General features: G+C 38.4%; 1 long non-coding RNA gene across 1 annotated transcript in view; it reads right to left on the reverse strand.

Moving 5' to 3' along the window:
• Positions 1-8,664: 8,664 nt before the first annotated feature.
• LOC147017059 (uncharacterized) overlaps positions 8,665-21,842 on the reverse strand; it is a 47,767-nt gene continuing 34,589 nt past the window's right edge. The window contains exon 3 of the long non-coding RNA XR_015049320.1: positions 8,665-9,189. This is a non-coding gene — a long non-coding RNA (uncharacterized LOC147017059). The remainder of the gene's footprint in view (positions 9,190-21,842) is intronic.

A 21,842-nucleotide genomic window follows, 5' to 3' on the forward strand; every position in this document is an offset into this window, starting at 1 on the left:
GGAGGGTTGACCCGTCCATTATTGTGCTCAATAGCAAAGGAGAGTGCTCAGGTAGCACCAATGCTCTGCATAGAGTATGGTCCCGATGGATGGATGGATTGATACAGATTTACAGTAAAAATTCATCAATGTTTTTTGAGCGTAATTAGCTCTAAATCAACGACATAAATTAAGCTCACACACAACAAGAATGGCACTGGGTGGAGCGCACACCTCCGCTCGGCTGTACAGCTTATATTTTGTATCCCACTGATAGGCCAGATCTGGATCAGGACCCAAACCAAAATCGCATCAGCTTGTTCTTGTCACCTACCCAACTCCTCCACCTAGTTTTGTTATAAACCGTCCAAGACTTTTTGAGATATTGTGCTAAATATCGTTTTTGGCCCGATCTCTCAATGGTGAAGAATCACTTAAAAAAATTTAAAAAATACTCGCATCAGGATCATGATCTGGATGCTCACCAAAGATTAATCGATTCAATCTTGTCACACACCCAATCTGAACACCAAGTTTCATCTGAATCCATCAATAACTCTGTGAAATCCTGCTCACAGACAGGCAGACAGACAAACAGGGGTGCCAACAACCTCTGTCCACCTGAGATGGTGGAGGTAATAAATCGTCATTTGGCCCATCAAAGATTTGCTGAACCCCTTCACAACACCCACTAGTGCGAAGTCTATGCTCATGAGGAAGTTTCGTGTTTTCACATTAAGTTGGGTTTTGACATAATTTAACATGTGAAGTCTGATTCACTGTTCATCTTACAGTGTTCCAAAATGACCCAGACAACTTTAGTTGTTAATATATTTAGAACCACAAATGATACGATACCCTTTGGTTTGTATGATGCAGAAACACATACAGTTTTGTGCACATCATCAATACACTTCAATGTGAGTTGTATTTGTCATATGCAGGACATCAACGTGGTACACGAGTTCTTGCCATCTTCGGCTCAACATGTTTGCGTCCACCAGTGTGCATGCAGCTGTGATCCAAGAATGAAGATCCTGCAGGTTTCCCACCTTGGTGTTGTAAACAAGATCTTTGGCAAACCCCCACAGAAAAATATCATGGGGGCTGGTCAGGTCAGGTCAGGTATGGGAACATGCGCCGGAGCAGTGCTTTGCTGCGTCCATTTTCCATCGCTATGCCAAGGGCCTCCATCTGGCCATCCCCCAGGCAGATAACTTGCCCATCCTCATCTCCTTGAGATCCGATCAACCTGCTACAACCACGAGCCCAATGGCCTCCTAAACTCATGAGGTCGGTCCATTGGCCGCCTCACTCATGAGGATCCCTTGCTGAGAGAATCTGGTGAGCAGGATCAGCATCAGGAAAACGAGCCACATGTCCGTACAGCCACAGCTGATGCTTTCGGATTATACAGGAAAATAATTTCATCTGCATCTCTCTCAGCAACCACTCATTGGACACAAAGTCTGACCAGCGATACCCAAGGATTCTCCGAGAGACCTGGTACCAAAGGAGTTAAGTCTTTCTCTCAGATCCCTAGGTTAGAGTCCAAGTCTCACATCCTTAGAGCAAGACTGGAAGCACCAATGACTTACTCGGACTTTCATCCTCCTGCATCGGTATCGACAGCGCCACACCCGATTATCCAGTGAATCCATGACTTCCCAGGCCCAACCCAGATGTATATTGACCCCTCTCTGGCTCACAACATGCAGAGACATTTTTTATCAAATACTACTAACTCCTGATATGACCTTCACAAACACATTTAACAGCACAAAATACTGATAAGACCATACAACGTGATGCATATGTTTTTATTTCTGATTTTACATCGGTGTAAATGCTTGGTGTTGGCTCAGTGGTTAGGGTGGCTGGCTTGGGATCCTTGGGTCCTGAGTTTGAGCCCCATTGGTTGCTGAATTTACACCAGGTGTGGCTGAATCAGCCTGTCATTCTCCTGAGGTCGGTGAAATGAGCACCAATCTACTGGTAATAGGGGAACTGCATCAGTGGCACAGCTGTCTGTGTCTGTAACCAATGATGCAACCAGCAGCCACAAGGCTGCACATGAGAGAGTGTGTGTATAAGTTTAAATGCTGCACAGGAACCTTTTGCATTTGTATATTTTTCCATTTCCTAAGTTAGATTATTTCTAAGATATCCTGAGTTTTGGTTTGTTCTCGGACCCATTTATTTTCTTCTTCTACTTGTACTTCCTGTACCTCTTTCTTAATCTCTCCCTTTATCTCCAACCTGAATCTTCATTGAAGGAAAGGTTTTTTCCTTCTTCCTTTAAAAGATTTTTAAAAACATATAAAAATGCTTCACTGTCCTTATTTCTCCATCATGAGTACCCACTTTTCTTATTTATCATCATAATCAGACTTGGGGAGTAATTTCTCTGTCATCAATGGGATGGAGATTAGTGCCCAAGATACTCTTTGGGCCTGAGTTGTTGATTGTGTTTATGGTTATGTGGGTGTGGATGTGTTCCTTTTCATTGTCGTTGATCGGTGGGGGGGATGTTTTGATGGATGTCATTGTCGGGTAATTGTATTGTGTAGTCTTAATGTGTCTCCGGGTCATCTGCAGATGGTTGGACATGTTGTGGCATAGAGAACTAGAGGGAACATGAAACACCTAAGACACCTAACAACATAATAGAACTAGAGAACACAGATCAACTTACCCCACACAGTCTTGAAAGAAGGACATTGGAAGGGTATTTTAAACTCTTGCTTTGCATTTCCGAGCACAGTCTATATTTCCCATGAGTCACCATTTTGTCTGAAACTCGGTCAAACCATTTTGGTTAAAGAGGCATCATGGCTGATCGAGCCGATTACAAGCGTTTTTTAACAAAGCATTGGCTTGTCCTCATCCCTTTTTTGTTCCAAATAACAATTGTAATGCAGATACATGTGAGTTTCATCAAGTAGTGTATATTTTAGCATGCAGGAAGCAAAACAGCACAAACAACAGCACAAACAACACATTTTACAGAAGAAACTTTATTCATGCAAAAGCAGTCATATTTGCCAAAACAAGTGATTTTAACAAAACCTTAGCTTATTCTGACCCTGCTGTTTGTTCCAAATCACAAAACTAATGCAGAAAGGTGTGTTTTACATCAAATAGTGTGCTTTCGCTTATGCAAAGCAAAACAATACATTTTACACAATAAACTATATTAATGGAAAAATGTATTATTTGCATAATACAAGCGTTTTTATCAACACATTAGCTTAGTCTGACCTCAGTTTTTTTTCCAAATCACAATTCTAATGCAGAAACGTGTGTTTTTCATCAAATAGTGTGCATTTCAACTTGTACTCGTCAAAAGAACGATTTTACAGACGAAACTTTATTTACGTAAAAACGGTGTTATTTGACTAATATAAGCATTTTTAACAACACATTGGCTTGTTCAAAACCTGGTTTTGTTCCAATTAACAACTCTAATGCAGATACATGTGTTTTTCATCAAATAGTGTGTATTTTAACTTGTACTCGTCAAAAGAACAATTTTACAGAAGAAAATTTATTCATGCGAAAAACGGTGTTATTTGCCTGATATGTGTCGTCAACACATTAGCTTGTTCTGACCAAGTTTTTTGTTCCACAAAACTCGTCTAATGCAGAAATGCATGTTTTACATCAAATAGTTTGTATTTCAGTTTGTACTATGTGAAACAACACATTTTACAGAAGAAACTTTTCTCATGCAAAAATGGTCTCATTTGCTTAACCCAAGCGTTTTTAAGAACACAATGGCTTATTCTGACCACAATTTTTGGTCCAAATAACAATTTTTATACAGAAATGCATGTTTTTCATCAAATAGTATGTATATTAATTTATACTGATGAAAACAACAAATTTTACACGAGACACTTTATTCAAGGAAAAAATGGCGTTATTTGCCTAATTCAAGCATTTTAGACAACACACTGGGCTTGTTCTAACCCCATTTTTTGCTCTGAATTACTACGCTTGCAGAAGCATGTGCTTTGCATCAAGTAGTGTGCATTTCAGCTTATCCAAAGCAAAACAACTCATTTTACACAAGAAAGTTTATTCGTGCGAAAACAGTATATATTTGCCTATGTGTCGTTAACACCTTACCTTGTTCTGGTCACGATTTTGTTCCACACTACTAGTATTCAGAAACATGTGTTTTATTTACATCAAATCGTTTGCATTTTAGTTTTATTTGTATGAAGCCAAAAAACACATTTTACACAAGAAACTTTACTCACGGAAAAATGTATTATTTGCGTAATACAAGCGTTGTTAATAACACATTAGCTTATTCTGACATTGGTTTTTGTTGAAAATAACAACTCAATGCAGAAACGTGTGTTTTTCATCAAATAGTGTGTATTTTAGCTTGCAGTATCACAACAATACATTTTACACAAGAAACATTATTCATGCTAAACCTCAAGCGTTTTTAACAAGAGATTGGCTTGTTCTGAACCCAGTTTTGTTCCAAGTAACAATTCTGATGCAGAAGCACATGTTTTTCATCACATAGTGTGAATTTTAATTTGTATTGATCAAGGCAACACATTTTACACAACAAACTCAATTCATGCAAAAACGGTATTATGTGCCTCATACGTGTTGTTAAATGCCTGGTGTTGGCTTCATGGTTAGGGTGATGGGCTTGGGATCCCAGGATTCTGAGTTAAAATCCTGCTCTGCTGTTGAATTAATACCATGTGGGGTTGACTCTGCCTGTCATCCTTCTGATGTTGGCAAAATGAGTGCCAGCTTGCTGGTGTGGAGGAAATAATTATATTAATGTATTCTAAATTGTAATTGTGCTGGTGTTTTATAAATTTAAGTTTTATGCTATATTTTATGCAGCACATCTAGAGCTGATCGAGGAGGTGCTGGCAGGATTTGTGCATTGGAGTTTGTAAGGCTGCAATAGGCGAGGCACGTTCCTGCCTGCTCGTACTGTTGGATGGTGGAGGCACTTTCCTCCCGGACTCGGTGGGAGACGGCGCCATTTTGTTTGGCGGGTGCACGCGCTGGTCGAAGCTTCCCAGCACCAAATCAATGACCGTCAGACTGAGTACCAGTGCTTTGGAAGGTGGGTTTAGATTTTCATTGTTACCCTTTGTCAGTGTTTGCATCTGTGTGTGCGAGGCCTCGATCATTGGAGTTGTTTATTGAATTTGTGCATTGTTTTCCTTCTGATCTTTGCAGTTGCCCTTGTGGTTATTTGTGTTTCATTAAAGAATCCTTGTCAATAAGCGTGTCCGCCTCCTCAAAATAAGGACGGCTCAACAGTCCCTGGAGGTTGGTCGATGTTTACCGCCTGGTTACCACAAATTTGGGTGGTGGGATTCGAACCTCAGCACCCCTACGACAACTGCTGATGGGAGCAGGATTCGAACCTGGCCTCCTCCACAACAATATTTTAACCCACATTAAATGAGTTTCGTTCACTCATGATGAAAATGCAAAAATATCATCTATTATCGATGTAAATGAGAATTTTTTTTGTTGTTCGAAGATGACAAATAAGCATTTATATTTATAGATCAGATAATGACAGAGTTATTACCACTACATACTGGAAGAAAAAAAGATTTGTCTTTTCTATTTATCAAGAGTGTTTAACAAGTAAAAACATTTATTGTGCGATATGTCCCCAACATATTTCTGCAGGACGCTCAAGGTCTGCCAACAACCCCCTTTTCGTAAAACTACCAAAATCACAAATCACTGCTCACCCTCACTCTTTCATTCCTCTTTTTCCCCAACTTTGGAATAAACTCCCACACTCTCTTCAATGCCATTCTTCCCTCCAGGCCTTCAAAACAGCAATTCATCACTACCTTTTATCTTCCCCCATCAAAAACCTTGATCTTTCCTTCCCCAGTAAATCCACCCCAAACTCACCTCCTTAAAATTCCCTGCTTTCCTTCCAGAAAGTCCCTGTAGTGTCCATCTTGTATACCCCATGTTCCCCGCCCCATCCCTCTCCCTTCCACAGATCTCCTCATGTCTCTATTCCCCACTGTTTTGTTCTTCCCTCTCCTGCCCCTCTTGTCTCATGCCCCCCTTGCTGTGCATTGTTTGTTTATAATAATTATATACAGAGTTTTTTGAGTTATAAATGAGAAGCACGATCCTTAGTTTTAATTTCATGAGTGATCACACGGTTTCATTCCCATACCTACTACTTGACTACACAAAATATTATGAAGCATCTTTATTGTCTATAGAAACGTACAATATCTTGTTTAATATCAGAGAGAAAAATGACAAGTTTAGTTATAATTCATGGAGCGGACACAAAACTGTAACAGTTTCACCCGGAGCATACGAGATTTCCCAAATATCTTCCAAAATTGCTCGCCTTATGAAAAAAAAGGTGATAAACCAAAAAAATATTGTTATAAAAATTCAAAAACATACTTCAAAATCAACTGTTAAACTTAAAAAATAATTACAAAGCAAAAGAGCCTCCATGAACATTGAAATATCCCAAACGACTATTGAAAGAGCAGCAAATGACCATTTTGAAAAGATCCTCCAGGAACGTTGAACGAGCCCAAATGACCATTGAAAGATAGGAGTAAATGACCATTGAAAGAGCTGCAAGCAACCATTGCGAAAGAGCTTCCACGAATGAAAGAGCCCAAATGACCATTGAAAGATAGGTGCAAACGACTGTTGAAATAGCCACAAACGACCATTGCAAAAGAGCCTCCATGAATGAATGAGCCCAAATGACCGTTGAAAGATAGGTGCAAACGACTGTTGAAAGAGCTGCAAGCGACCATTGCAAAAGAGCCTCCACGAATGAAAGAGCCCAAATGACCATTGAAAGATAGGTGCAAACGACTGTTGAAAGAGCTGCAAGCGACCATTGCAAAAGAGCCTCCAAGAATGTTGGAAGAGCCCAAACGACCGTTTTTTTATTTAGAAATTTCAGAGAGGATTTTAGAAATCTCACCGAAATTGTTGACCTTTGGCCTATGTTGGCCTTTTGACCTCAAAAACAGTTGTCTTCTTCCTTATGACAAACTCTACCATGTGGTGAAGTTTCGTGAAAATTGGTTTAAAATTGTGACCTGTTGGCGACAAACAGACAGAATAACAAAATTGACTGACCAATATACTTGAATAATCTTTGATTTTGCAAGTAACAAACAAATGGACACATGCAATACCCTCTCCTCTATGAGGGTAACAAGTATATCAAAAATATATGTCAAGAATATTGACATCAATTTCAGGGAGTACATTTAAATGAGAAAGTGGTAATAAAGAAGAGGAAGAAGGAAGAGATATTATTGATGATGCTGGTGTTATTGGCTTCGGTTAAAGTTTGACATTTTCCCACGATATAAATCGAGGAGAGAGTGAAGGCATTTCCCTGGATGATTTATGTTCTAAAAATTAAGATTCAAATGTATGTGTTGGAAACAAAAAAGATTTTCATGCTCTTAATTTTTCTCATAAATAAATACAATGACAATAATTTATTGTCTCAAATGTAAAAATAAAACCTATATGAAACACATCTCACATGTTAAAAGTAAAAATCATAAGGTTATACAAAAAGGGATATGTTCAGTGTGTGGCTCTAAAAAGAGTAAATTTATCTCCAAGCAAAATGTGGGGGAGATATACAAAAGTTTTTATCAGGGAGTATATTATAAAATATTTTATTGGGGAGTATATAAAAAATTTTGTGAATTATAAAATAAAGTTTTTATTTAACAATATACAAAATCATAAATTTACAACTAGAATACCAGGGGAATTACATCTACCAGGGTATTCTTTCTGTGGACCAGGCACAAACTTGATTAAAGATTAGATGAGGCTCACAATCCTAAACCTTGGTCTAAACCTCTAAATCTGGTTGATGAAGTGTGTATGAAGCATGATGGAAGAAAAATACAAAGCCAACAGAGAAATGTATAACTTGTCTTTAATACAAAATCCACCGTCGAGAGAAAAAAGTTGATAGGTTAATTGTGAAGATGAGAAGTGATAAATTGAGACTTGGGCTTGGAAATTAAAAAAAATGTAAACTCTTATGATGTCATTAACATTGAAGAGTTTTTACCAAATAAACTTTTGGCTGATCCATCCATTGGGACCATACTCTGTGCAAAGTGTTGGTCTGGGCTATTGGGCACAATCCTGGATGGGTTGCCACTTCGATGCACAATACCAGCCAGTTAGTACTCATTTTGCCGACTTCAGGATGACAGGCAGAGTCAACCCCACTTGGCATTAATTCAACAGCCACGCAGGATTTGAAATCAGGATCCTAGGATCCCAAGCAGAAGGGATACAAGTATGCTTTCACAATTGTGATGTGAGTAGTAGATATGCATGGATTGTTCCTTTGAAAAAGAAAAGAGGTAATACTCTTATGTTAGCCTTCCGACAGATATTTAATAAAAGCAAAAGGAAACCAAAGAAGTTATGGATTGATGAGAGAACAGAGTTCTACAACAAAACAATTATGAATTTCCTTAAAGATAATGGTATTACATTATACAGCACCTTTGATGAAGGTTTGGGTTAGCATTTTAATCGCACCTTGAAAGAGACTATATAAAAACTTCACCCAACTCGGTTCTCAACAATGGGTATCTTTAATTCAGGACATTGTAAATAATTTCCAATAATACAGTTCATTCCTAAACACAATCAAAACCATTGGAAACTTTTACAAAATTAACATACAAAAAGGAGATTAATCTGAAAAATCCAAAGTTTAATGTTGGTGATATTATAACAATATCACCAACATTAAATTTTGGATTGATGAGAGAACAGAGTTCTACAACAAAACAATTATGAATTTCCTGAAAGATAATGGTATTACATTATACAGCACCTTTGATGAAGGTTAGGGTTAGCTTCACATTAGCCTAACATTATACAGCACCCAAATCAATGGTTTGGAGAACCCAAGGTAGGACGGTTTGGAGACAAAGTGAGAGAGGCGAGATTGAGATGGTTTGGACATGTGCACAGGAGGGAAGCGGAGTATGTTGGGAGAAGGATGCTGAAGATGGAGCCGCCAGGTCGGAGGAGAAGAGGAAGGCCAAAGAAGAGGTTCATGGATGCGGTGAGGGCGGACATGCGGGTGGTTGGAGTGTCAATGGAAGATGTGGAGGATAGAGCGAAATGGAGACGGTTGATCCGCTGTGGCGAACCCTAACGGGAGCAGCCGAAAGAAGAAGAAGAAGAAGAAGAAGGAGAAGGAGAAGGAGAAGAAGAAGAAGAAGAAGAAGAAGAAGAAGAAGAAGAAGAAGAAGAAGAAGAAGAAGAAGAAGATATTATAAAAAATATATCGGTGGAAATCACACTTTTAGAAAGGTTATACAAAGAAGTGGATTAATGAACTTTTTTAAATCGTTGATGTAATGGATACAGTTACTGGACTTATAAATTATAGGATTTAAAAGGAGAATAAATCTTGGCTTCATTTTATTCATAAGAATTACAAAAGACAAAAATAAGCAAATAACACCCTTGAAAGCAATAGGTTAACGCTTCACAATCCTCCACTTCTACACCTCTGTGGAGTTTAGCAGCAAGCGTCTGCTGAGACAATAAAATAAAAATAATCATAAATAAAGAACACTACATATAATGTGTGTAATATTGGGGGGTTGGGGAGGGGGGACGTTCTTAAATCTATGAACCCCAAACATACAATCCTCAACTGAGTAGTCAGTCAAGGCTTAACTTTTTTTTGTTGGTGTGGTGCATGCGTGTGTGTGTGCGTGCGTGCATGCGTGAGTGTGTGTGTGTGTGTGTGTGTGTGTGTGTGTGTGTGTGTGTGTGTGTGTGTGTGTGTGTGTGTGTGTGTGTTTGTGTGTGTGTGTGTGTGTGTGTGTGTGTGTGTGTGTGTGTGTGTGTGTGTGTGTGTGTGTGTGTGTGTGTGTGTGTGTGTTACTATAACAGAGAGCATAATCAACCTTCCTTCCATAAATACAAAACCCCAACCCAACCCTAACTTTCAAAATCCCAACCCATCCCAACCTGAACCCAACATAATATGTATGTTTTAAAATATTTATTTTAATAATATATTTTTTCATGTTTTTTTTTTCTGTTCCTCCAATTCTGTCTTTCAAAGTTTTCAAGTTTGAAGAAGTAGAAATGGGGAGCAAGAATTTTCCAGGACTTTCTTCCCAGAACTGTCTTGATATCGCTGAAAAATAAATAAAATAAATTTATCGAAAATATAAAATGAATTTATACAACTTTATCGAAAAATTGAATGAAATAATATAAAATTTAATTCATTAATAATCAACTGAACTTACCTCTCATCCAGCAACATCCAACAAAGAACTACATCGACAGGTTTAGAACCCCGAGAGTCTTGGTAGAAACCACATTTCAAGTCTCCAATGGATAACTCATTTACTGATTTTTTTTCCAAATTTGTATTCTTGATCATCAAGGTAGAACTTGTTGTTTTGTTCACTCAAATGATTTATTCACTCTCAAATGGTTTATTCACACTCAAATGGATATTGTCTTGATAACTCACAATGAGTAACATTAGTCCATGAGCCAGAAGGAATTTCATTACCAAAAAGGGAAACAGACCCCACCATGATTTTTGGTTAGCTTGATACATCAAGTGTCCGAAATCAGTTGATGGACTTGCAAGGAAGATAGCTTAATGACCTTTTGGTGGCCATCTTTAAAAATGCCCGCTGTTATTTTACCAAAATGGAGGAAATTGGAAAAATACCCACAACTCACCTCCAGAATATCCTATGGACATGTGGTTTGGCTTAAAATGATTGTAAGAACATTCTACATCTGCCAATATATAGTTTTGGATAGTTCTTTGCTACGGTATGTTCCAAAATCCGAAATTTCTCCCCAAAAAGTGGCATTTTTAGGTTTTTTTTTGCTATATGTTATTAGAAGTTTTCTGCCAATTAATATTCAAATATATCTAAGCTCATTTTTTAAACATGGTCACTTGGAGTGGTTCATAAGGCATTCAAAGAAAGTCAAATATCAAGTTATTTGAACTTCACAGGATTCTATCGACATGTTTTTGTACATGATCTATTTGTCTGTTTTCGGCCTTTTTTGGGGTACCCGATCTCAAAAACCTTCTATACTATGCCACCATTGGGGTTTCAAAATATCTAATAGGCATTTTTATAACTGAAATAAGATTTTACATTTGCTCATTATATACTGGGCCCTCTGCTGAGTACCTGTCAGTATACATTTCCCATGTATTAATACACCAACTGGGGCCCTATCCCTGGCCCTATCATGGGAAGGGACACAAAGCCCATCTATGAGAGATTGTGATTAATGCGAATAATACCCTGAATGTCTATTCATGTATCTATAGCCCCAAAATGTACAGGGTACAAACCAGGAGTTGACCAGTACTCAGTGGAGGGACCAGTAGTTTGCTATTGTTCTAGTTTTCAAAATCAACAACATTTGTATGTCTTACCAGTTACTGTTAGTGGTTTTCACAAAACTTGTATTAAAAAGTAATTCACCAACTATTGCCCATATTTTTGTTGGGGAAGGCCCATATGGTGTCCAAGGTCTCCAAGAAATTATTGATATGTCCGCCAAAAAAGCAGTGAATCAAGTTCCTTTGGGTATATCTGACTGTGTACATGTACCCTAACTGGAGGGCACTGCAAGAGCCGGTTTGATTGATCCAACAACTTCTTGCTATTTTCATACTTAGGTGATCCAGTAATGCAGTCTGTGTTCAAACTGCATCCCAATGCCCTGCCGAATTCAACTTTTACTGACAAATGAATGATCATTTCATTTAATTGCTAACTAATATCCAGATGTTGTTTAACCGACCAAACCGGTTCTCGCGGTACCCCCCAGTAATTTCCTGGCAAGGTTTTCCCGACGTCTTGACTTTAGCACTTGTCCACAAATTAATATACACTGTTTCTCAATATGTACTCAACCACTTAAAAATATATCTAATTTAGTCTTCCTTGTCACTGTCACTATCATCCATGTCTTGCAATTGGTCTTCATCCTCTGTCTCATCATGCATATTGGCACCGTTTTGTAGTCTGCACGCTGGTGTGCAGCAAGAACCATTCACTACACAGGGGCAGTCATCATTGCAACTTCTTGGGCACTTGCACGACATTAGTGCCAGAACAGCCTCTGGGGCTGGGGCTATTGTAAGCTAATATATTTCCAAGTTTCCCTTTACCATTATCCAACCATGCCCTTCAGTGGGACTGGATATCTCAGGAAAGTTCTGGAGACTATGCCTCCAAAGGGCAGACTGGTAGTTCGCACGTTGCGTGTGTTGTTTTAATGCATCCTTGCACGGGGGAATCTGTCCCGATGAAACATCCCCTTTCTTTGAACAGAACAAATCATAACGGAAGATGTTTACCTCCTTGACATTCGTTTGAGCAATACATGCTATAGGTGAATGCCTGTATCGTTTCGAACATTTCATCTCTGACGACCCACTCCTGACCAAGTTTCATGAACGCTTCTCTGAAATGCTGGTTTTTGCGGATCAAATTGATTGCTTTTACCTTACCCTGGCTAGCGAATGAACTAGTTGAATCACAGCCAGTCCACGCATGGACTCCTATAAAAGACATATACACATCCTTGCCTAATATTGTGCCAAACCTTGAGATGTCAATAAGTCTTATTTGGTTCCCCCCCCCCCCCACATCTTAACAGGATTCTACTGGTCCCGAATTCCAAATGTAGGCCAAGGTGGATCACAAATACATCAGTATCCTCTGAAATCACCATAACCTTTGGATAGGTAATGGCAGCATGTTTGCAATGAAGCAGCATTCTCGTGCCGGCTTCCTCATGGGTTGATGCAAGCGCTGCAATCTCTGTCACATTATCCTTCGTAATCTGGAAACACTTTTCACCAGAGGTGACCATCATTGTTGTGTTACAAAGTTTGTCTCTGTTCCATTCTTCCTTCCAGTTGTCAGCTACAAACATTGTAAGCTTGTTCTTACTTTCCTTACTCGCCAACATCCTTTTCCAGTTCTTTATTCTATGTCCTGGCTTTATCTGATTAAATACAATGCCATGTTGAGAGCCACGATGCAACCGTTCTGCGTCTTTAATCGACAGGTCTTTGTAGACGTCAAACACAACATCGACTTGTCCACTTCCCTGGCAATCATTCAGGACTTTCTTCAGAATTATCATGGAGAGTTCTTCAAATGTCTCGCTGTGAGTCTTTTGGACTATCCCCATGGCATCAACTATTGTTGCCCGAGGACCTGAGGACAATTCAACATTAGGAATTTCTTTTTCAATATGTTTGCCCAAAGTTGCTTTCCCTGTTTTCTTTTGGGTGCCATCACCATTGGCCAATGCCCATGGTTTGGGACCGAGAGGATAGCAGAGAACTTCTTTCATATCTAACTTCCTGTTCTGAGCGATCAAGATCATATGTCTTGTCAGTACATCACATCATACTGATCATGCACAGCCATGTAGGCCCAGTCACCTGTATGTATGATACAATTTGTCAGCATTGCTCCACCCCAACGTTGAATGTTAGTGGAAGTGGTGTGTAGAATCTTTATTGCCGAGTAGAGTACGATAAGCAAAAGTGCATCATGGGCAGGGGCGTAGCCCTGGGCGGGGGGGGGGGGGTTCAGCAATACTCTGACCAGGCTATAGCCCTGGTGGACAACACTCAATTTATGTACTTACATTTTTGGCATCTGCACAGCACTTACAATGGGTTAAAGCACCGATGAGTCCAGGATTGTTACCAAATGTCATGACCTTGCCTGCCATTTGCTCACAAGCAGCTACTTTCACTTTATGATTCATTTTCCTGTAGATTTTTTGAAATTGTAGATTTTTATTGTTGTTGTAATTGTTGGTAAATCTTCCATGGGTGCCGTGAGCTACCCAGATCTAGCACACATCCAAGTGTCAACCCATTGGGGGGGGGGGCGGCTGGGGCTGCCAGAGGGAGAAGACAATACGAATCCTCCAATTTTTCCTGAAGTCAGAACGTGAGCATCAGACATAAAGTCCCCCCCCATCCCTTTCCATCATCCGAAATCCAGGCCAAGGGACTGCCAGCTATGAGTGACTGTTAACAGTTCATACAGGGGAATTCATGAGCATGAACTCGTGCATTTTATTCCAATAAAAAAATTTATGTGGAGTGTTGTGAAAAGTTTTATTGATATCAGTTTACCGCTACCCCCAAAAAGGCCGATAACAGCAAATAGGAGCATGCCACAAAACGTATCCATAGAATCCTGTGAAGTTCAGATAACTTGATATTTGACTTTCTTTGAATGCCTTATGAACCACTCGAGGTGATCAAGGTAAAAAATGAGCTTAGATATATTTGAACATTAATTGGCAGAAAACTTCTGATAACGTATAGCAAAAAAAAACCTAAAAATGCCACTTTTTTGGGAGAAATTTCGAATTTTGGAACATACTGTAGCAAATAACTATCCAAAACTATATATTGGCAGATGTAGAATGTTCTTATAATCATTTTAAGCCAAACCGCATGTCCATAGGACATTGTGGAGGTGAGTTGTGGGTATTTTTCCAATTTCCTCCATTTTGGTGAAATAACGGTGGGCATTTTTAAAGATGGCCGCCAAAAGGTCATGAAGCTTCCTTCCTTGCAAGTCCATCAACTGATTTCGGACACTTGAGGTATCAAGCTAACCAAAAATCATGGTGGGGTCTGTTTCCCTTTTTGGTAATGAAAGCCGAAATTTTGAGGTCTGGCTCATGGACTACATCAATGTAGAAATCTATTTCAGGATTTTGTGGGTCTCCAAGATATAACTCTTTGGTTGGGTCATCAAGGTAGAGCTCATTCTGTGGGTCTTGGTCGCTCAGAAGGTCTTCAACCAAATCAACAATTTCATCCCAAGTTGTGGCAAAAGCAGTATTTTCATTTTGCGTCTCAGGTACAATTTCCTGTGAGAGAAAATGATAACGTATTAATTAGTTGATTTAATTATTAAATTATAATATGTTAAAATCAAACTCTGTAAATGTTGTTGTTCTTCTTTCGGCTGCTCCCGTTAGGGGTCGCCACAGTGGATCATCCGTTATGATCCGCATACTGATTTGGCACAGGTTTTACGTCGGATGCCCTTCCTGACGCAACCCTGGTCGCCTCTTACGACACAGGGATAAGGAATGGGTTTCACCATGATTCTGGGCTGCCCTACACCCTCTCATAGCGCGGCCCAGCGCAAAGCGCCCGTCCTCAAGCGATGCTCAAACCCAACCCTCTGAGTAGCCGGATTACAGGCGCACGCCACTACGCCCAGTAAATCAAACTCTGTAAATATGAAAAGAAAATCTTACCTCAAAATGCTTGGATTAGGCAAATTCAACTGTTTTTGCATGAATTCGGTTTCTTGTGTAAAATATTATGTTTTTTCTGAAAACAAGGTAAATGCACAATATTTACCTGGTTTTGGCTTAGCGGTTAGGGTGGTGGCTTGGAATCCTACGGTTCTGGGTTCAAGCACCGTTGGCCGCCAAAGTAACACCAGGGGGTTGACTCGGCCTGTAATCCTACCGAAGTCCGTGAAATGAGTACCCGTGTAGAAGGCAAAAGGCTGCACACGATGGCATCCGGTTCTTAATGCACACTATTTTACACAATAAACCATATTCATGCAAAATCGGGAAGGGGTATTGATGGATATATTAAATCTGGTATTGGTGTAGTGCAGGCATGTTGGGCTGAATGGCCTCTTCCTGTGCAAAATTTCCTTGTAATTCCTTAAAAATTGATGAAATACACACGTTTCTGCTTTAGAATAGATTTTGATCAAAAAACGGTGGTAGAACACCCCTATTGCATTGTTAGAAATGTCCCTGTATTAGGAAAATCAGACCGTTTTTGCATGAATTATGTTTCTTGTCTAAAATGTGTTGTTTTGCTAAGGCCTAAGTCACATTTGGCACGGCGGCCGTAGGGTCTACAAAATCTATGGCCACTAGCAATTATAGGGCGGCTGCAATATTTCCATGGTCACACAATGGAGCAGTCACATGTGTTTTTATTCTTCGGGGAGCCACACGGCGTATTTAGAAATTGTGGAAACCAAAAAAGTGGGGGTGCCGTACGGTCTTTGATTTGATGTCGCACGGTGACAGTAGGGCGTCCCTGCGGCGGCCATATAATTTTCAAGGCAGATGCAAGGTAGCCTCAAGGTGCCTGCAAGGCAACAGCAGGGGGGCCCTAAGGCGAACGTGCGGCCAGACGGATGGTAACGAGTGGGTATATATACCAGTTCTTTATTTACTAAAATAAAAATATAACAGTTCAGAAAATACCAGTACAGTGGTGCCCCAATAATCCGAATTTAATTCATTCCAGGAGGCTGTTCGGATTGCAAAAAGTTCGGATTCCAAAACTATTTTCCCAATAAGAAATAATGGAAAGTTAATTAATCCGTTCCTGGACCCCAAGAAAACCCACTTTCAAGACACTTTCAACTGAAATTCCCCATGTTTAAGGTGAAACAAGATGAGTAAATGACCTTCGGTGGTCGTGTATTGTATGTAAACTGGTACAATCACCACATCCAAAGGTCCACACAGGCTCGAGCTCTGGCCTGGGTTCTGATCGCTCGCGCACTCTGCGAGAGCGCTGCCCCCAGGGCAGCTCATCAACATTATGTCCCCAGAACCACAATTACTTTCATCAAACGCATCGGGCTGAGGTAATCATGGATATTCCAAATTACAACCGGTTTTTCTGTGAAATTAAATCCTTGCCCGACAGTCCGTCACACCACGTGATCAGATTGCTTTTTTGTTCTTAATTAAAACACAAGATGAGTAAAAAAAAAAACAGCACAAATCAAGGTGAAAACACGAGGTAAAGTAGTGATCGACACACGAGAGCTGCTTTCACGAGTACTTCCACCGACGAACTGAATGAACAAAGCGCGAAGATGTGGGTCGAACAGGCGGCGGAGATGCACGTGAACAACCATGAATGCTACGTTGTGTTCGGTTTTTTGAAAATGTATTCGGTTTTTAGGGCAGAATTCATTTTTCAGTGATAAAAGCCTACGGCAGCCGCACGAATAACGCAAGCCCACCGTACGCCCTATGTACGGTCGACGTGGACCACATCTACGTCACAGCTTGGCTTGTCGAATTGCTACGGCAAATGTAGAAATGAAAAAAGTTATAACTCCGCACTATAATTCCACAGCGACCCCTACGGCCTGTAAAAGGTAGCCATACGGCGTAGGGCCACCCTGAGGCCACCTCAGAAACTCTGCGGCCGCCGAACATTTCTGTAAATTCAGGGGGGGTACGGCCGCCGTATCCTTGCCGTAGAGCAAATGTGACTTAGGCCTTAGAACAAGCTAAAATACACACAATTTTATGTAAAACACGAGTTTCTGCATTACAATAGTGATTTGGAACAAAAAACGGTTTTCAGAAGAAGCTGATGTGTTATGAATGCTTATATGAGGCAAATTTGACCGTTTGTGCATGAATAAGATTTTTGTGTGTAAAATATGTTGTTCTTGTATAAAAAAAAATGCTGATGTGTGGACTGTGCTTCCCACTGATAGACCTCTTGTAGCTTGTACATAGATGTTGCTGCCTTTGAGCCGGGGAGTAACTGCTGAAATCTATCTGTACAAGTTCTTCCCGACAGATTTGTACTGTGTTCCCTTCACATTTTTTTTTAATTATTATTATTTTCACAATCTCTTTATTCATTCTAATTCTTGCTTTTTCTTGTCTTTCATCTCTATTCCTCTCTTCCGTTATCTATCTCTTAGGAAAAGTGAATTCTTGCAGAATTTTTTCTGGAAGGCTCACTTGGCTGTTCCTGGATGAGTTTGATGGGAGGAGAGTAGTGGCTGAAACCTGAATCATATCGAGGCTCCTCCTGATGACCATGATGGTGGCCATGATGACTTTGCTGTTTACTTCTTCAAGTTCCTTCTTGGTTTTCCGATTCATTTTGCTTAGTACAAGCTAAAATACACAGTACTTGATGAAAAACAAGCTTTCTGCATTAGAACAGTGATTTGGAACAAAAAATGAGATCAGGACAAGCTAATGTGTTGAAAACACTTCAATGAAGCAAATAATACTGTTTTCGCATGAATAAGGTTTATTGTGTAAAATAAATTATTTTGCTTAGTAAAGCAAAAGCTAAAATAAAATATTTATATATAAAAAAAAATATTTTAGCTTAAAATAAACAAGCTAAAATACACACTATTTTATGAAAAACGTGTTTCTGCATTTGAATCGTGATTTGGAACAAAAAACTGAGTCAGAACAACCTATTGGTTGTTAAAAACGCATGTATTCGGAAAATTAGGTTTCTTGTGTAAAATATTTTCTCCTCAATACAAAGTAAAATATACAATATTTGTTGAAAAACACGTTTTTGCATTTGTATCGTGATTATTCTTTTTTTCTTTTTCTTTTTTTTTTAACAAAAAGTGAGTTCAAAACAACTGAATGTGTTGTTAAAACGCTTCCTTGAGGCAAGTAAGACTGTTTTTGCATGAATAAGATTTGTGTAAATAGCATTGTTTTGCTGAGGACAATCCAAAATGCACACTATTTGATGAAAAACATTTGTCTATGCTTTATAATCGTGATTTGGAACAAAATCAGAGTCAGAACAACCTAATGTTATGTTCAAAACACTTGTTTCAGGCAAATAAGATCGTTTTTGCATGAATAAGTTTTCATCTGTAAAATATTTTCTTTTCCTGAGAACGAGATAAAATACACATTATTTTATGAAAACCACGCGTTTCTGCTTGAGAATGGTGACTTAGAACAAAAAAACGGTGTCAGAGCACGTTAATGTGTTGTTACAAATGCTTGCATTACACAAATAAGACCGTTTTGCATGAATTTGGTTTTTTTGTGTGAAATATTTTGCTTTTCTGAGAACAAGCTAACATACAGAATATTTGATAAGAAAAAAACATTCGTTTCTGCTTTAGAATAGAGATTTGCAACAAAAAAACGGGGTGAATAAAACCTAATGTGTTGATGAAAACGTTTGTTTTAGGCAAATAAGAACGTTTTTGAATGAATTAGGTTTTTTTTGTGAAATATTTTGTTTTCCTTAAAAGAAGTTAAAATACACAATATTGATGAAAAATCTGCGTTTCTGCATTTGAATCATGACTTGGAATGAAAAATGGAAAAACAATACATTTTAGATAAGAAACTTTATTCATGCAAAAGCGGTATGATTTGCCTGATACAAGTGTTTTCAACACATTTGCTTGTTCTCACCACGTTTTTTGCTCCAAATCACTATTTTAATGCAGAAACACATGTTGTACAACAAATAGAGCGTATTTTAGCTTGTGCGAAGCAAAACAACACATTTTAGATAAGAAACAAATTCATGCAAACACAGTCTAATTTGCCCGATGCAAGTGTTTTTTTTAAGACATTTGTTTGTTCTATCCATGGGGTTTTTGTTCCAAATCACAATTCTAAAGCAAAAGCATGTGTTTTCCATCAAATATTTTGTTATTTTAACTTGAACTCATTAAAATAACACGTTTTACACAACAAAACTCCATCATGCAAAAACGGTATTATTTGCCTGATACAATTGTTTTTACCACATTAACTTGTTCTGGCACCGTCTTTTCTAATAAATCACTCTCCTCATACAGAAATGTGTGTTTTCATCTAAAAGTATGTATTTTAGCTTGCACAAAGCAAAAAAACACATTTTACACAAGAAGCTTTATTCATGCAAAAATGCTTCCGATTTGCATAACACAAGCATTTATGACAACACATTAGCTTATTCTGATCCTGATTTTTGTTCCAAATAACAATTCTTATCCAGAAACGTGTGTTTTTCATCAAGCAGTGGGTATTTTAACTTGCACTGAGAAAAATAACACATTTGACACATTAACCATATTCATGCAAAAACTGTCCAATTTGCATAATACAAGTTTGTAATAAAACATTGGCTTGTTCTGACCCCAATTTTGTTCCACATCACTATTGCAATGCAGAAATGTGTGTTTTACATCAAATAGAGTGTATTTTTGCTTATACTAAGCAAAACAACACATTTTAGACAAGCAAGTTTATTTATGCAAAAACGGTCTTATTTGCAAATTACAAGCATATTTAACAATCCATTGGCTTGGTATGAGCCCCATTTTGTTCCTTTTCATTATTCTAATGGAGAAACGCATGTTTTTATGAAACAGTGTGTATTTTAGGTTGTAGTGAGCAAAACAACACAATTAACAATACATTGGCTTCGCCTGAGCCCGATTTTGTTCCAAATGACAATTATAATGCAGAAACGCATGTTTTTCATGAAATGGTGTGTATTTTAATGTCTTCTTTTCAAAACAACCCATTTCAGACAAGCAACTTTAATCATGCAAAAACTATGATTTGCCTGATACAAGTGTTTTTAACACATTTTGTTCTCACATGCGTTTGTAACAACACATTGCCTCATTCTGACCCCATTTTTTTTGCTACAAATCACTGTTCCAATGCAAAAACTCATGTTTTGCATCAAATAGTGTGTAATTTGGCTTGCATTAAGCAAAACACCACATTATACACAAACTTTATTCATACAATAACGGTCGTGTTTGTCTAATACAAATATTTTAAACAACACATTGGCTTGTACTGGTCCCGTTTTTTGTTCCAAATTACAATTATAATGCAGTAGCATGTGCTTTTCATGAAATATTGTGTGTTTAGCTTATGCAAAGCAAAACAACACATTTTACACAATAAACCATATTCATGCAAAAATGTTCTTATTTGCTTAACACAAGTGTTTTTCACACATTAGTCATGTGTGACCCTGAAAATGTATGTTTAGACACCAAAATATGATCCGAAGTGGCTTAGAAGCTGAGATATTGATAGATATGTTTTTACATGGTGGCCGTCTTGAAAATCCAAGATGGCGCCATAATGTATTCAGAGGAAGTTGTTCCTCCCAAAAATGGAAAGCTAAAGCTATGGGTAGTATGTGGGGAAAATTTAGTGCTTTTGTCCAGAACATCCACATCCATTTGCTAAGTTGCCTGACTATAACCTTTGCCATATTTACAGTAAAAATTACTGTGGCTCCAAACTTTTGAAGAATGAGCTTATTCAAATCATTGATTGTTGATTTACTTGTTTTATTTAGCTGCTTGCACAATGCAACCACAATTCACTTCATCAAATGTATAAAGCTTGTATTACCTATTATATCTGCATGTAGGATTCACCTGAGTATTTGCTTGTAATGTGCAAGCATGCTACACTTTGTATACACCTTCATAAATACATACTATTTCAATGACCCCAATTAATCCCTCCTTGTGGAATTCAGAATATAATTTGCCTTCTGTCATAAAGGTATGATACTTCCAAACAGTCGACAGTGAAATAATTGTGTGTTAGTCTACATGTAAAATGCCTTATTTATAGGGCCATGATTGTACTTTTCAAGATCACCAGACTGAGTTTTAGTACTGCATGCAATTCCACTGAGGACAGGACTTCCATGCCATTTTCATGGTCACAACCTAAATACTACAATTAGACAAACACAGAAATCAGAAGAGGCCTTTTGCATCACTTTGTTCTTGTATGGTATAAGGTAAGTATAGCTGGTTTCATCCTATGGTTATTTTACGTAACAACAGGGAACTTGTTTTTATAATGGGAAAAAACACTTAATTGTATAAATATGTTAATACTTTTAATCCTTTTAAAAAGTTTTTTTGACATGTGCTTGATACATAACATAGCCAAATATTTAATAATCTTTGTCCTTGTGCTCCATT

Source organism: Eptatretus burgeri, chromosome 11, assembly GCF_056783735.1.
Source record: "Eptatretus burgeri isolate ZD-2024b chromosome 11, Ebu_testis_v1, whole genome shotgun sequence".
NCBI lineage: Eukaryota > Metazoa > Chordata > Myxini > Myxiniformes > Myxinidae > Eptatretus > Eptatretus burgeri.